The sequence below is a fragment of the Chroicocephalus ridibundus genome, chromosome 8 (genome assembly GCF_963924245.1).
Source record: "Chroicocephalus ridibundus chromosome 8, bChrRid1.1, whole genome shotgun sequence".
NCBI classification, from domain to species: Eukaryota; Metazoa; Chordata; class Aves; order Charadriiformes; family Laridae; genus Chroicocephalus; species Chroicocephalus ridibundus.
This window is the reverse complement of record NC_086291.1, coordinates 51810707-51825223: the sequence shown is the minus strand read 5'-3', so window position 1 is coordinate 51825223 and position 14517 is coordinate 51810707.

Below are 14517 nucleotides of genomic sequence, written 5' to 3'. Positions count from 1 at the left end.
ATAGCTTAAAAGCTGCTTTTTCCCTTTAAAAGCCAACTTGCCTGCCAGGTAGCTTCTCTTAATCTCTCGGTCTTGGCTAGAAGCCTCTCTAGGCTGCTGAAAGAGATAGCTACTTACCCTTTGTTCTTGCGACAAGAAAAGCCTCAGCTATAGAATCGTTCCAGATTCCTTTGTAGTCTGAGAGACTCTAAAATGGAAAGAATAAAACCCCCACGTATCAGGCTAACAGATTAATAGCTACTAAGGCTAGTGGTTAGACCAGTTTATAACAGTGCCACACCTCTCTACAAAGCAAGCCTTCTCCAGACCAGATAGCTATGAGACCTGATAACAGAGTCATTGACCTTGGCCAACAATCCTTACATCCTTCCTCGTGTCAGTGGTCAGCTGGAGAAAGAAATCGGAGACTAAACTGATGATTCCAGCCGTGGTTCTTCCCCCTGGGCTGATGGAGGAGGTTGCCAGGAGCAGAGCCAGCTCAGGAGCCAAGGACTACAGTCCCCAGCATCCTCCATGAGCAGGCAGACCATCATGGACATCCTACCAGAAAGGACAGAAGCAGCGTGCCCATGCTGGTCCATGTTGGTCTAGGGCTGTTGTTTTCTTTCTCAAGGTTCTCTACACCCTGCAGTTACACACAGCTCGTCACCTAAAACAGATGCACGCCGCTCCCATGAAAGCGGCGCTCATTTCTACAAGCTGAGAACTGTCCCCAGGAGTTGCAAGCAAAAATAACATCCGAGCTACCAGTCACTTCAGTGCAAGCAGAGATTTTTGTAATTAAGTTCTCTGTAGCTTATGTGGAATTGCTTCACAAAGCCTTTTTCAAAATCATTTGTAGAGAGCATTCACCATGGTGAGCGTGAAGAGGCACATCTCCCCTCCCCACATCCTCGCAACGCTGGTTTCTTCCCTGGAAAGCGACCCACCGTCCAGCTACTGACACACCAGGGGGATCTCGGCCCTCCTGGCGTAGAGCTCTGCACGCCTCTTGTGCGGCAAGAGGAGGCTGCATGAAAACCCTCTCACGCATCTCGACAGCGGGAGTCGGAGACAGTCCCCAAAGGAAAGAAGCCCCAGCCAGCTGCAGTGAGCTCTTCACAGCCCCGGAACAGATGTGCTGGATCTTCGTTCCTCAAGTAGGGCTGCGAACTGCGTATGACTCCGACTTGCGGTCGCTTTTCAGAAAAAGCCTTCCCGAGAACAATTCTTCAGGTTCAACCTCAGTTCAGCGCGCACCAATTTCTGGAAGCATCATTTGCTCTTCTGCTGCGCTGTTATGCATCATCAGGGTCTCCGCCACTGCGCCGTTCTCCCCGGAGCTGCTCCTGCCCAAGTCGCGGGGACACGTGGCTCTTCTCCCTATGCCTTGGGAAGCGGCTTGCTCTTCTCCAGCAGCCGGAGTGTGCCGTCTATCCGATCCGCTACTGCTCCATTTACAACTGCAAAACATTTCTTCTGGTTCCTGCAGCAGAATAGCTTTAGAGAGAGTTTAGCAGAGTTTAATGAAGTTCTCTCTGCTGAGGAGCAAGCCTGCTCCTGGGCTAAACAGCACAGTGTCCTCATCTCATGGGAACTGACAAATGCCACAGGTAAGAGGCTGCTGTAACCGTTAGAGACGCAGCAGAATATTTTCTAAAGGCACCAAAATGTTTTTGGAAGGGATGGCAGTCTTAGGCAATCCATCACGCCAGTGCAGTCAGAGCAATCCCCGTGGTTACGTTTCACTCACTCCAGGCAGCTGAAGCAACAGGTAGACACTAGTGTCACTGCATGCTACGGCAAGTGACACTTGGGTGTCTTTCTACTCTGCTCTTACACCCCTGATTTCGCCTTGGTTACCAACCTCTTTGCAATAGAGGCTGGATCAATGGCTAGCGAGGCTCACGCAGGCAGCACCCATCCAGGTTTGGAATCTGGAGCAGTGGGTTAAGTTTAAGCGTCATGGTATCCCCCACCGCACAGGTAGTTCTCCTTGTGTTCAGCTGATATCAGAAGCCTTTGAAGTGCGTATGTGCCTGTGGTCCTGGAGAAAGTCTCCAGCGAAGCAGTTTGCTACAAACACTCAGCTACTTAAAAAAATTTATATATGCTAGGGAAAGATTAGACTTCATTTAGCACTTTCTCTACCTTTAAACCTCATTTAATGCAGCATTAAGCTCCAGCTGCAGCAAATTGGTTCTAAAGTTGTAAAGGAGAAAGGCTCTTGAAACAGCAAGATGGTTCAGTAAGGAGAGAAGACTGATTGCTCATTGGTTTCTAGACTGTGTTTTAGTAGTGGGAAACTAAAGGATGTCTGAGATCCTCGGTTCAAAAACCAGGATACTGTTCCCAAACTAGGGAGCATCAAGACGACACAGGCACCTAGAACAGCTTTAAAGGGTCAAAGCGTGAGGTAAGAACAGCCTGTCTAACATACTACAGAAGAGGCCTTCAGACAGCACCTGGGTACCTTCTCATGAGAGACAAGTTCACATTTGAAGGAAGAAGCATCGTATTATTTGCCACCACTGATGAGTCTTTGTGCAATGGCCAGAGGGGTTTTCCCAAGCGGCAAGGGAAGGAGCGCCAGGACTGCACCTTGCTCTGCTGATGGCAGACAGGGGTGCTCATGACCGGTGCTCAGGGTGGGAGGGTTTTGGCGCAGCCCCCTCAGGGCCAACGGGGTCGCGCGAGAGGCTGGGAAAGGCATTAGAGGTGCGTGAACTCCATTAGCAGGAACACTGAACTCCTCTGCTGCTCCAAGCCCCACCGGCATTGTCCCAGAAGAACATCCTGGGGGAATTTTGGAGCACAGCAGACGACTGTCAAGAGAAGAGCCTGATAATAGAAACCTGCTTCTTTGATGTGCACCGTACGGTGCAATCTGGAGCTGTGCCCCAGCTCCGGTACCCGCTGGGCAGAGAGCACTGGGTCCTCTGCCGGTGAGCGTCTGCAGGAGGTGATGGATGAGAAGCTGCTGGAGCCAGCTAGCCTGGTATGCAGGCGACTGGAGCTGGTCCTTAGCATTTGAAATAGAAGGTCCATAGCTATTGCCAGGCAGCTCAAGTCTCAGGAGACTCCTGTTTTTCTAGTTCTGCCATTGACCTTTTCGGCCATTAACGAAACACACGTCCAGCAGACAGCTCAGACATTAGTAGCTTGCACACTTTTAATAAAATTGTTTTTCACAACCAGAACACAGCATGTGTTTTTGCAGCACTAGCCGTCGTCAAATATTTACTCTGTTCAAAGAGCCATCAGTGACCTGAACAAAACCATTTTCCAAATGCTGAACAGGAAAATGCACTCCAGTCTCTTTGAGCCCAGTTACATCTGGCTCCAAGTTAGCTGGCAGATAGGAAGAAAACTGGTTGCAAATGCTTAAAAAAAATTTAAGCTTCTCACATTTGTGAGCTCTGTAAGCCAGGAAAACACTCAGAGTGAGGTAAGCAGGGTTCGTTTGTAAAGGCTCTCAGTTTTCAAAGGCACCGAGACAGAAACATGCCCTGGAGAGACACCTAACGTGTTTACACGCCACAAGCAAGATGAGCTCCTACTATTCTTTGTTTGGCCACTTTCCTCCTAGCCACAACCTACAGCCTCCCCGGGCACAGCACAGGGCAGCCAGACACCGCAGCCCACCACCATCTCACCAGTGTTGCAAGAAACATCCGTCTTTATGGTAACGTGCAGAAAACCAGAGGCAAACATGACCACAGGAGTGTTTTATGAAGAACCCCAGCCCATGGATTGGTGCTATACGCACAGCAGCACTTGGGTACGGCCACCTGACGGGCAGGATTTGTGGAAACCCTGAGTTTCTCAGGCTTGCTGAGGTACCACAGCTGAAAGCTGAAGCACGTGTGAACCACAACTGTGGGTGTCCCCAGTGCCTGGCTCCAGCCCAGCTGCAGCGGGAAGCACCAGAGGCAGGTCTAGGAATGGCCAAACTGTGGCCTCTCTCAAGATTCTCACGCCGGAGTATTTTGGATGTGGATAAAGAAGGGATTTGCAGCGACCCATTTTGCGTGGGAAGCCTGCTGCCACAAAGACCCCCAAATTCCCTTACCAGAGGGCAAGAACTGGAGCATCCCAGACACAGAGTACTTCTCAGATTTCTTGGCGCAGGTTTGGGGTCCACAGGCGCACAGAAAGCTCTCACCGTTGAGCCTGTGCACGCACCATTAGTATCCCTTGTTTGAGGTCCTCTCTCAGCATTTCATCAAACCTTTTTGAAGGAGGGAAGCAGCCTCACCCAGCCCCAGATCAGAGCCACCTGGGGCTCTAATCCCCTTCCTCCCCACACCTGGGGGTGCTGCAGAGCCAGACCTCCCATCCATGGGCAGCTTTTACAAGCATCTCTTCACCACTCCCTGTTGCGCCTTCCCCTCTGGCCATGGAGGTGCCACACCAACCTGGGTTTCCCCTCAGGACACCGTCATCCTCTTTGTGCTCTCCTAATTTAAGAGGCAAAACAATGTTTCTTCCCATTAATGCAAAGACACCGGACAAGAACAGGCACTGCTTCTCCAAGGCCGTGAACGTGAAATCCCTCTGCTCCACAGCGCAAGCCGGCCCATAAACAGCCACCTCAGAGGCAACACACCACCTGCAAACCTCCTCCTGCCCCACATGCCATCCCTTATATACCCACCCACCTCTCCCAGCAGCCCACTGGTCCCTGCTCCTGGGAAACCACAGCTCCCACAGTGCCTGACCGGTACGATTTGCAACCCTGATGTCTGGGGACCAGCTCCAACTCGCCCAAGCACCCCTTTCCAGGCAGATATGGGATTTTTTTTTGCAGAGGTCCCCTATTCCTACCTTCCATATTCCTTCATTTTCATTGAAAGGGTCTTTAACACGTAACACGCACCAAGGAGCTTACCGAAGATCTCAATCACAAAATGGAAAATCAGGGCTCTGCCAGCTGGAGGGAGGAGTCAGCGGACCCTGGAAATAGGTTTATCGTATAAGAATTGTTGTTTATGAGCCCTGGGGTGTCAAGTGTGTGCCTCATTGTGGAAAATTGTTTCTACCATTCACTCAGTTCCAGGAAGTAAATTTCTGTGGTTCAGGAGAAACTAACTGTGGCAAATCCCTAATGTAAGGAAAGCCAGAAAGCTTTTTCTATTCCTAATTATGCCGTGTTTCTAAACTTTCCCCTATGGCATGCAATATTGGAGTTCCTTTAGCAGCTTTTCCCTAAGAAAACGCTAACAAAGGAGGCATTGTTATAGCACTGATGAGTGCTGAAATCACAGTCGCTACCCTGGCTCTGAGCCCACCAGCTACAGCAGATGGGTTGGCTTCTTCCCGCGAGATGCACAGGGCCAGCGTCAGCCTGGTCGGAGAAAATGGGCAGATTTAGAAGAGTTAAATGGGAAACACTGATGGGAGGACTTGCCCATGGACGGTAAATGCTGTGTGTCCCACAGCGCATCGAAAATGTTGTACCAGCAACCTTTGCACTCACCTCTCCCGCTTGACCTAAATGAATGACTCCACCCTGAGACAGCCAACAGAGGTGAAATCTCACCAAAAAATGGCAAACGTTTTAGTTCAACAAGAATATGCCTGTTCAGTGACAAACGCCCCCCAAAGAAGCCCTCCTCTGTCCTCAAGCATTAACGTTGGTTCCACATCCATCCCTACGTGCGGGCAACATCTTCTGTGTCGCCGTGCTCGGCCGCCCATGGGATGGAGTCGCTCCTGTATTGATTTCTGTATTGACAGCGTGCAACCCCTCCAGGCAGTTCTCTCTCGTCATGAGCAGGATAGCTCTGTTACGTCGGTGGCCTGCTCATCTCCAAAGAGAGAAGTTGCTTCCGTGTGGAAAATAAAATACTGCCCATGGGAGACATGCTCAAGAGGTTGGAACAAATTCATTCACGCACCACCAGATCCCTGCAAAACGCCCTGGTTTTATTCTGTGTCGGTGAGTGAAGGAACCGAGTGTTCTCTCTGTACAACTAAGCTGTCACTCAGAACAAAATAATGTTACCAGTGTAGCTCGGAAAACGTTATTAAATGCAGCCAGTTATTCTGTAGATTACATTTTCCGCATCACGCACAAATAATAATGTTAATGCACAAAACCACCCTGAAGTGTAGTCAGAGAGAAAGGGAGCGTTTCCTACCCTAGGAGGGATGACGGGAGAAGCGTGCACAGCCCAGCCAGCTCTTCTCCCTCCAGGGCGTCAGGATGCTCTTTGCTCACCGAGTTCCCAACAAATTACTTCCCTAGGGAGCCTGAGGGAACCGGAGGGACAGAGAGGTGGGTTTGCCGAACGAGCTGGCTGTGCAGAGCCCACCCAGTGGTGTGGGGTCTCCAGCCCTTGGTACATCCCGCTCCCGGCGTAATCTCAGCAATCCCAGGGATGTTTAGGGGCACCTGAGCCTTTCCTGAGTGCTAGCCACTCTCCCACTGCATGTCTTATGGCACATACCTGCTTTAAGAAAAGCTTTATTACTAAAAAGGCACAGAGCAGGGTTTTCAAAAGCAGCTACAAATTCCTGGAGCCCGTTCAGTGGGAGCTTGGGATGAAACCCCCTCCATTTGGAGCCTTTCAAAGTCAGAGGATCATCGAATCATAGAAGCCATCCCGCCCCGAGCACCTGTCTGCAGCAGAAGAGGCGGACAGAGGGGGACAGTAGCAGGAAGAGACCCCAGCGATTTCTTCTTGAGCCCCTGCTCAGGCTGGAGCTGTTTTGGCGTTCACTAGAGCAGAGCATCGTGCCATGGGGGTAGGAAGGCCCATAGCCCTGATCTGGGGAAAAGAGGGATTTGCTTTCGGTGGCTTTGCACCGTCACCTTGCACGGTGAGCACCTGCGTACCTAAGTCTGGAGGCCAGTGGGGAGTCTGGAGGCCAGCGGGGAGGCTCGAAGCCAAACTTTCCACCATAAATCCATGCTTAAAATACTTTAATGTCAAACAGCGTGATGCAGATCTCAGGCGCTTCTCAGGTTCAAGCAGCGCTTCGGTAGGATGGAGACGTGAAAGTCCATCCCCCCTGCTCAAGCCCTTTCTCTGATCCAGCCCAAAGTGTTAAAATCTTCAAAGGAGAAATCACTTTTCCACTCTTTCTCCCTCCTTTGATTCAGGTCTTTGTTAATATCAGCATGGAAGAGAAATTTGGGATGTTTGCTCAGTTTTATCTCCATTCCAGGCTCATTAGAGTGGGTGAAAAAGGCATTATTGTACGTACGTCTCAGGACTGTTTAAATGCATTTATTTTTTGGCAGGAGATAGGTTTGGAGATTTGTATTTAAATGATGATTTGAGTGGAGCCTGGGTTGAGGAATTCACTGTTTATGAGCAATTTTGTTTTAGTGTTTGCTTATATCAGTGTTGCTATTGCTTTTGTTGGAATCCAGGGAAGGCACAACTCTTCCTAACACCCACCCGTGGTGGGCGCAGGCCAGGGTGGTGCGGGAGGTCTGCTCGCTATGAATTCTTCAGGGTTGAGCATCTGCTTTGAGAGACTTGAGAGCGGCTTGGTGTTTGTGGAAACTTCAGAACACTAAAAATTAGGAGCCTTTTGTAGCACCTCAGAATAAACATTTCAAATTAACAGTCAAGCTGTGGGGAAAAAAAAAAAAAATTAAAAAAAAATCCCTGCTGCTGCTGGCCTATCCGATCCTATCAGCTCCACTGAAATCTCCACTGGGAAATGGCAGGAATATAAAAAGAGAAAACAAATTTCAGGGCAGCCCCAGGCGTTTTGTTTTAATTGAAAATATTGAAACAAGATGTTTCAGCCTTGTTCATTACTCATTTTTATATGTATTTGTAACTTCATTCTCAGCTGAGATGAACAACAACCGTTGAAAGAGCAGAAATCCCTCCTGGAAGGTGCTTCCTCCGTCAGCTCCCAACAACCAGGCAGTGACGACAATTCGGGCCTTGGCAGCTCCTTAGAAATACTCGTGGAGGTGAAAGCCCCTTCCTGGTGATTAAAATATACCTGGTTTATTCTGGGTTTGCATCAGACAACAAGTACACGCAGCACTTGCTTCCACGGGATGGGAAGATGCATGAACCCACCTGCTTGTGATCGGGTGTAGATACGTTCAATTTCCTGAAATAAAACAGCTTACGATAAATCATGGCCTTGCCCCAAATGGGCACGCTTTCTTGCAGAGTGACTTACTTTCGTTCGTCTCTTGAAGAAATAAATTGGAATAAGCTACAAGGTTTAACAGGATCATACTGAACGAGCATCTTAAAATGAATCCTTGCAAATCTGAGTGGGGACAAGCAGCTTTTCTCCTTCCCGTAAAACTCCGTCATTTTACGTGGCCTGAGCTTGGTGCCCCGGGTTTGAGCTGCTGCTGCCGGGTGGGACGGAACGGTGCCCGGCTGGAGCTGCGAGAGGGAGATCAGTCCATCACGTACCTGCACGACTCCGGATGAGCAATTGAAATTCCTCCATTGTCCATAATTCACTTATAAGTATTTGTAGAAGGGAGGAGGGAGGTGGAAATGTCATTATCCTGCTTAATGACTCAACCACGGAGCCCTCCTGGGCATTTCTCTTTCTTTCTCTATCTTTTTTTTTTTTTTTAATAAACAAAAAATGTGCTTGATTGTGAAATTTAAATATTTAACAACATTTACTTGCACAGCATTTTGCAGCTGACTTTTCAACCTCCTTCTCTATTTCCATTTTAATTTTGTTTGCTGTTTCAGAGGAGCACTAATCCTTCCGTAACGTCCCCTCCTGGCTTCTCCTCCCTGTCTCCCTTCCCCCTCTGCACTATTTGGAGGGTGCAGGAATGGCCCAGGTGTCTCTGTGTTTTTCCAAACTCACTTCCCTATACAGGTTCTTCCCTATAATGAAAGGATTTCCATGCACATTAGTCAGTTAAGATAATCCCAGGCTGCCACTGTCCAACTGTATGTAGAAAAGGAGAGAAAAAGCATTAATAACTCCCGTGTTCCTCTTAGCCCAGACGCCATATCTGGATTTCAGACTTTCCCAAAGTCCGTATATGTTGCCTTCTGTTGCAAAGCCATCAAATGGCAGCATCTGGATGGGGCACGTGGGAGGTAGAAGAAGGACAATGGACCCGAGCCCCCGGTGCCATATGGTACCCGAGGCAGCGATGGTTCTCCCCATTGACGGTGGAGAACTTCCCCTCGATTTTCTTGACAGGAACTGAGAGCGCTCTCAGTCACTCTGCTGCCTGCCCTAATGATTTACGCCTTAAGCTGGTCCAGGCAAGGGGTTGTGTTTTCAAAGCGCTTGACACTACAGAGTCTCAGTCACGCCCAAGGTGCTGCAGGTCCTACTGCGGGCAGGATTTTAGGTGCTACTATAATAACCCCAAATAAATATAGTAATGCAGTATTCCTTGACAGCCATTTCACTTTAAAAGAAAAAAGAGAGAAAAAGAAGGCATCGGGTTTCTCTGGCTTCTGAGAGCATTTGACTAGAAGGCCTGAAAGGATCACCTGCCCGTGGTAATTTGCTTGTGGGACTTGGTAATCGAAATATTGACCAGGTTTAGGTGAGAAACTTGCAGCTGGTATTTGGTTCTCCGAACAATTTTTCAAGCGTGAGTGTTTTCAGCAAATCTCCTGTAATCTCCACAACCGAGCTTCTCCCCGTGGAGCAGGACCTGTGGGAGACACATCTCGTCTAGGTTATGTTGGAAGACCTGAACACTTTCCCCAGCTGGGAATTCTCCTGCCCTTTGGGAAAGTCCCCATGCATGAGCTGAATTCCCCCATTACAGATGACCATCTCCGTGGAACAGGTTGCCCAGAGAGGTGGTGGAGGCCCTATCCCTGGAGACATTCAAGGTCGGGCTTGATGAGGCTCTGAGCAATCTGCTCTAGTTAAAGATGTCCCTGCTGACTGCAGGGGGGTTGGACTAGATGGCCTTTGAAGGTCCCTTCCAACCCAACACATTCCATGATTCTATGGTTCTATGAACCTGCGCCACTACACACAACACATACACATACACGGTGATGGGTATTGCTAACGGTGGTCTGTCCCTGTGTCACTGGGAAAGTGTGGGAGCAGGAGTTCAGCCCTTTGAACCTGCTGGCAGGATTAGACCCTCAACTTGCAGCCTCACGTCTCATTGAGAGGCAGATCAAGCTGGGAAGGGTCCTGGAGAAAGGCTGAAAAGTTGGTGATGAGCATCAAGGGGCAAGAGAAATGTCCTTCCTCCTCAGTATGGCAATTTATCTCTCATCGGATCCTTTTTGACCTCTAAAAGGCATATTTTGTACTGTACAGTCCTGCTTTTGCCATGGCAAGTTTTATACGTGTTGTCTCAGAGGAAAATAAATGTCTGTTCAGTTTGCTGATCTCCACTGAGTTTTACAGGGTGAGCATTTGAAACTCAGCCACGGTGACACGAATGCAAAGCGTGTTAAAAAAGATAACAGAAAGGGAAGCAGTTGAGGGTTTATTTAAGGAATACATTAACGTTTACTCTTAATATTATTTTTATTAAAGAAGTGTCAGTACAATTCATCCAAAGTCCTTGCCACTTTTTAACAGACGGAGGAGGATGTGTAATAACGTTAGAGGACCTTGGAGGTGGATCATTTTTGTGTTCAAACAAAACGAAGAAAGAAGCAAATGAATTTTTGTGCATTGTGTTCTTTTCTAATCCCTCCAGTTAATTACTTTTGTGGCCAGGGTGGCTTGCACAGAATGGGTTTCACTATCATTTTCAAAGCCACTGGAGGTGCTCAGCAGCTGTGTTCAGGAAAGGTTTATTGGGTATAAAAACAAGCCACAAAATGTTACTTCTTAAAAATGCAAGCCTCTTCTTTCCCCTTGGGAAAGGAAGCAAGAGAAGGGATATTACTATGAGTAATGGGATGGAATTGGGGAAGGAGAGAAATCATACCGAATATCAAGAATAGCTTTTTAACAAAGAGACGTACCAGGCTGAGGAACACCTTCCTGGGGGAATAATAAATAAACCATTGTCATCGTAAGTGCACTTAAGCAGGGCTTTTCTACCGCATGTCTCAGCGGGCTCCAGAGAAGGACGGAAGCACCGTTTCTGTTCTACTGGTGGGGAAACTGAGGCGCAGAGGGTCGCCCAAGGTCAGAGTGGGCAATGAACCTGGAATCCTGGTAGCCTGAAACCTCGAGATTGAAGTGGTTGTTGGCAAGCAAACTAAGGGCAATGCATAGAGACTGGGTGGTTTTCAGGCAGAGGGACAGTCATTATTCTCCCCAGGCTGCCAAAATACTGTCCATGCATTAGCCTGGAGCCAAGAACCCACAAACAGCAAAGGCTGTGAATACTAAAGGCCAGTTCAGCATCACCAAGTGCCTTCTTGTCGGTATTAAAGTCATGTAAAGCGGCTGCAAAACCACCCTTCCTACCAGTGTTTTACCTCCACTGCTTTCTCTTGCCCTGCGTAGGTGTAAATGGCTGTACAAGCCATCGGGTTACAAAAAGAGACTGGAGAAAATCTGCCTCTGAAGGATTATTTATTAATTTTAAATGCAGTCCTCCCACATCACAGCAGAGGTACGGTGCTCTCCTCGCAAAAGGGTGCATGAAATTCCTGGCCGTGGCAGGTTTCAGCAAAAATCTCTTCTGTACTAAAGAGCTGGGGGCAAATGAAAGGTGCTTCATCTTGCCAACGGTGCAGACTCTTTGGTGGGAGTCACAAGGATCATTAGCTTGGCATTTTTAGACTTGTTATATCTGCAAGTGAGCCTTTTCTTCCCTGAGTCTTAGTTTAAGGCCAAATGTCCTCAGCTGGTGTGAATCAGCTGTGCGATGGGCTGCCTTCGCACGGCGCTCCGCTGTCTGGGGGTCTGCACGTGGTGACGTCTCGGCGTCCTCTTCCGATGGGAAGGCAGCGGAGGATCAGCTCCTCTTCTTCATCTCATTTCTGCAGCTGTCGGAGTGTGTTACTCTTCACATTTAAGAGAGGCCAGAGAGTACCCGTGAAGGGGGCATTTATGTCATGAATATATTTTGATCACAGCTGTCCCGCTGCAGAGTCTTCCTGACTGGGACGTGAATGCCAGGATACTCCAGTGCACGTGAAGACCTGATGTTCAAGGGCTCCACACCAGCACGATGCCATGGGGGATGTACTGGAAGGCAGTGCTGGAGGTATCTCAAGGTTACCCGGGCCTCTTCTTAAAGTTAATGAAAAAAATGCATGGGAAGGACTGGGAAGGAAAGCAGCGCTTTCAAGGACTTTGTGGGCATCTGTCAAAAAACCCCAGGTTTGGCTTTCTGATCAAAGTCTGCAAGACAGAAGTGAGATGTCCGAATGCTACAAGGATGGGAGAGGTTGTATCGTTGCCTGAACATCCTCCACGTCCTCCCACTGCTTTTCTTCTGGGCCCGGCACGTGAAGACATTGCGTTGCCCTCGAAGGCAGACTGGGAGAGCAAAGCACTGGCCACAGCGTTTGCACCGTGCTGCTTCCTCACCAGCCAGCGTTCCCAGTGGCTCTGGTTGGACACCTTGCAAAGGCTACTTTAAATTTTCACTGTATTTTCATTTGCAGGCTCAGGTTCGGGCTGGGATATTTCTTTTTCTCTGTGCAATTTGATGCTTGTATTGTTGTTATATTGCAAGAAACTTTATCTCCTCACCACAAGCAGGCCCTTGGGAATGGCTCCTTTGGTTGCCAGAGGTATTTCCACTCATTCCTGGCCTTTGTGCTCGCGTTTCAGCCAAGGCTCTGTTCCCTCCCGTCATGTGCTCACAGCCCCATTGGAGAGGGAGACATCAAGCCCCACGGTACGGGGGGATCGCAGGGCTCTGAAGAAAGTTACTAAATACAGACATTTAAAAAAATATTCAATGCTGAGTCTATCTATCTGAGCCGTCTTCCCCCTGCAGTTGTTGATGGTCTCTGTCTCCAGCCTCTGTGAGGTCCAACTGGCCCACAATGGTGGTGCAACTTCTGCACCCTCTTTGGTTGCTTCCTTGGGCTCCTCATTGCTACTCCATTAATGTCCAAATGGGCATCGTCAGCCCCCTGGCAGCCCCACAGTTTGGTTTCACGTGTTCCCTTTCCTCTCCAGCTGAGCTTCTCAAGTTTTTATCCCTACAGCTGTTGGTAGCACATGGGGTCCTTCTTTAGCTGGGGCTCCTCCTGTGCACAGAGATGGCAAAGGTTGTGTACACGGTGAGAAATGCTGACAGAAACATTTTTACCCATAAAACTCTATCATTTAGGCATATTGGAGGTGCCAAAAGCTTCCTTGGGACTAAAAGACGTTTAAAAGCAACTTGGCAACTGTGTCACTCAACGTGTTGTTTCTGGTCCTCTGGGCATAAAGATGAAAGGTTCAGATTTAGTGACCTTTTATTTCTCACGGTATGTTTTAATCTGGTATTAGGACGGTAGCAACTGAAACGCTAGTTGAAAGTGGAAACTGCTCTAAAGGTCAAACATTCACGACTCCATGCTCAATGCTGACCAAAGATTCATGTGAAATTGGGAGCAGAAGCCCCAGATGTCCAATGTCCTGTCCTACAAGCTCCTGCGAGGTCACGCAGCTCACCATGGAAGGGCTGCCAGATTTTCCGGCAAGCCGTGTCATGAGAGACAAGATCAGAAAAGACGATAATGATGGATATTCATCCAGAGGTTTGAATGATGAGTGTGCGCGTTTCAAACCTGCAGAGCAATTATAGCGATAAAGAAAACAGTGGAACATTAAGCATTTGCTGTGGTATCAGACATAAAAAAAGACATGTTCAGATGCAGCAAAGGCAGGGAGATGATTGTTCGCTATGAATACATTGGAGAGGTAAACATTAGAGACAGTAGTGCTATTTAAGCTAATGGACAATTTTGGCATGAGAACAAATAAGTATAAACTATCTAGAGGCTAAAAGGATGTTTTCATTCTCCACAGAAGGGAATTTCTAGACCAGCCATTCAGTGGTGGGGATAGGGAAAAACAACCGAACCAGACTGATAATGGGGGTTAATATGGGATGCGAAGGGAACTGTCGGACACAGCAACAGGGAGCTGGCTTTCAAGGCCCAGCAGGCTCCTTCCACTCCCATTCCCATATCACAAGGGCACTTAGAGATTCTTGCTTTTATCTGCTTTATATCTCCTTTTCTTCCCCGTGCTCCGGCCCAGCATCCATCCCGCACTCTTTCAGCAGAAAGTTAGTTGTGCCGGAGGCGGCTCCGTGCTCCTGGGAACAGCGTTTTCGGTGGCGGGGCATGGACAGCCTTCCCTGGGAGAGGGGACCGGTGGTGCCAGCCGTGCGTGCCAGGCCCTGCTCCTCTCGGCAGCGCGGGCTGTTTGTGCGCACAAGGTTGCCTTGTGGAGAAGTTGAAGGCTCTGTTTAATTCTAGCAGTTTTTTAGAGCGAGAGCTGGAGCAGGTTTGCTTTGCCTTATAGTCAATTCCCAAGGTTTCAAGCTGTGCATAATGTTAACTCCAGTTTTATTAGGCCTTTAAAGTGCATTTTTATAACATTTTGGCTCAAACAAATTTACCAACCATATCACAAAGTAGATAAGGAATAATAAAGTCCCAATTCATACGCAGTTTAAAAATT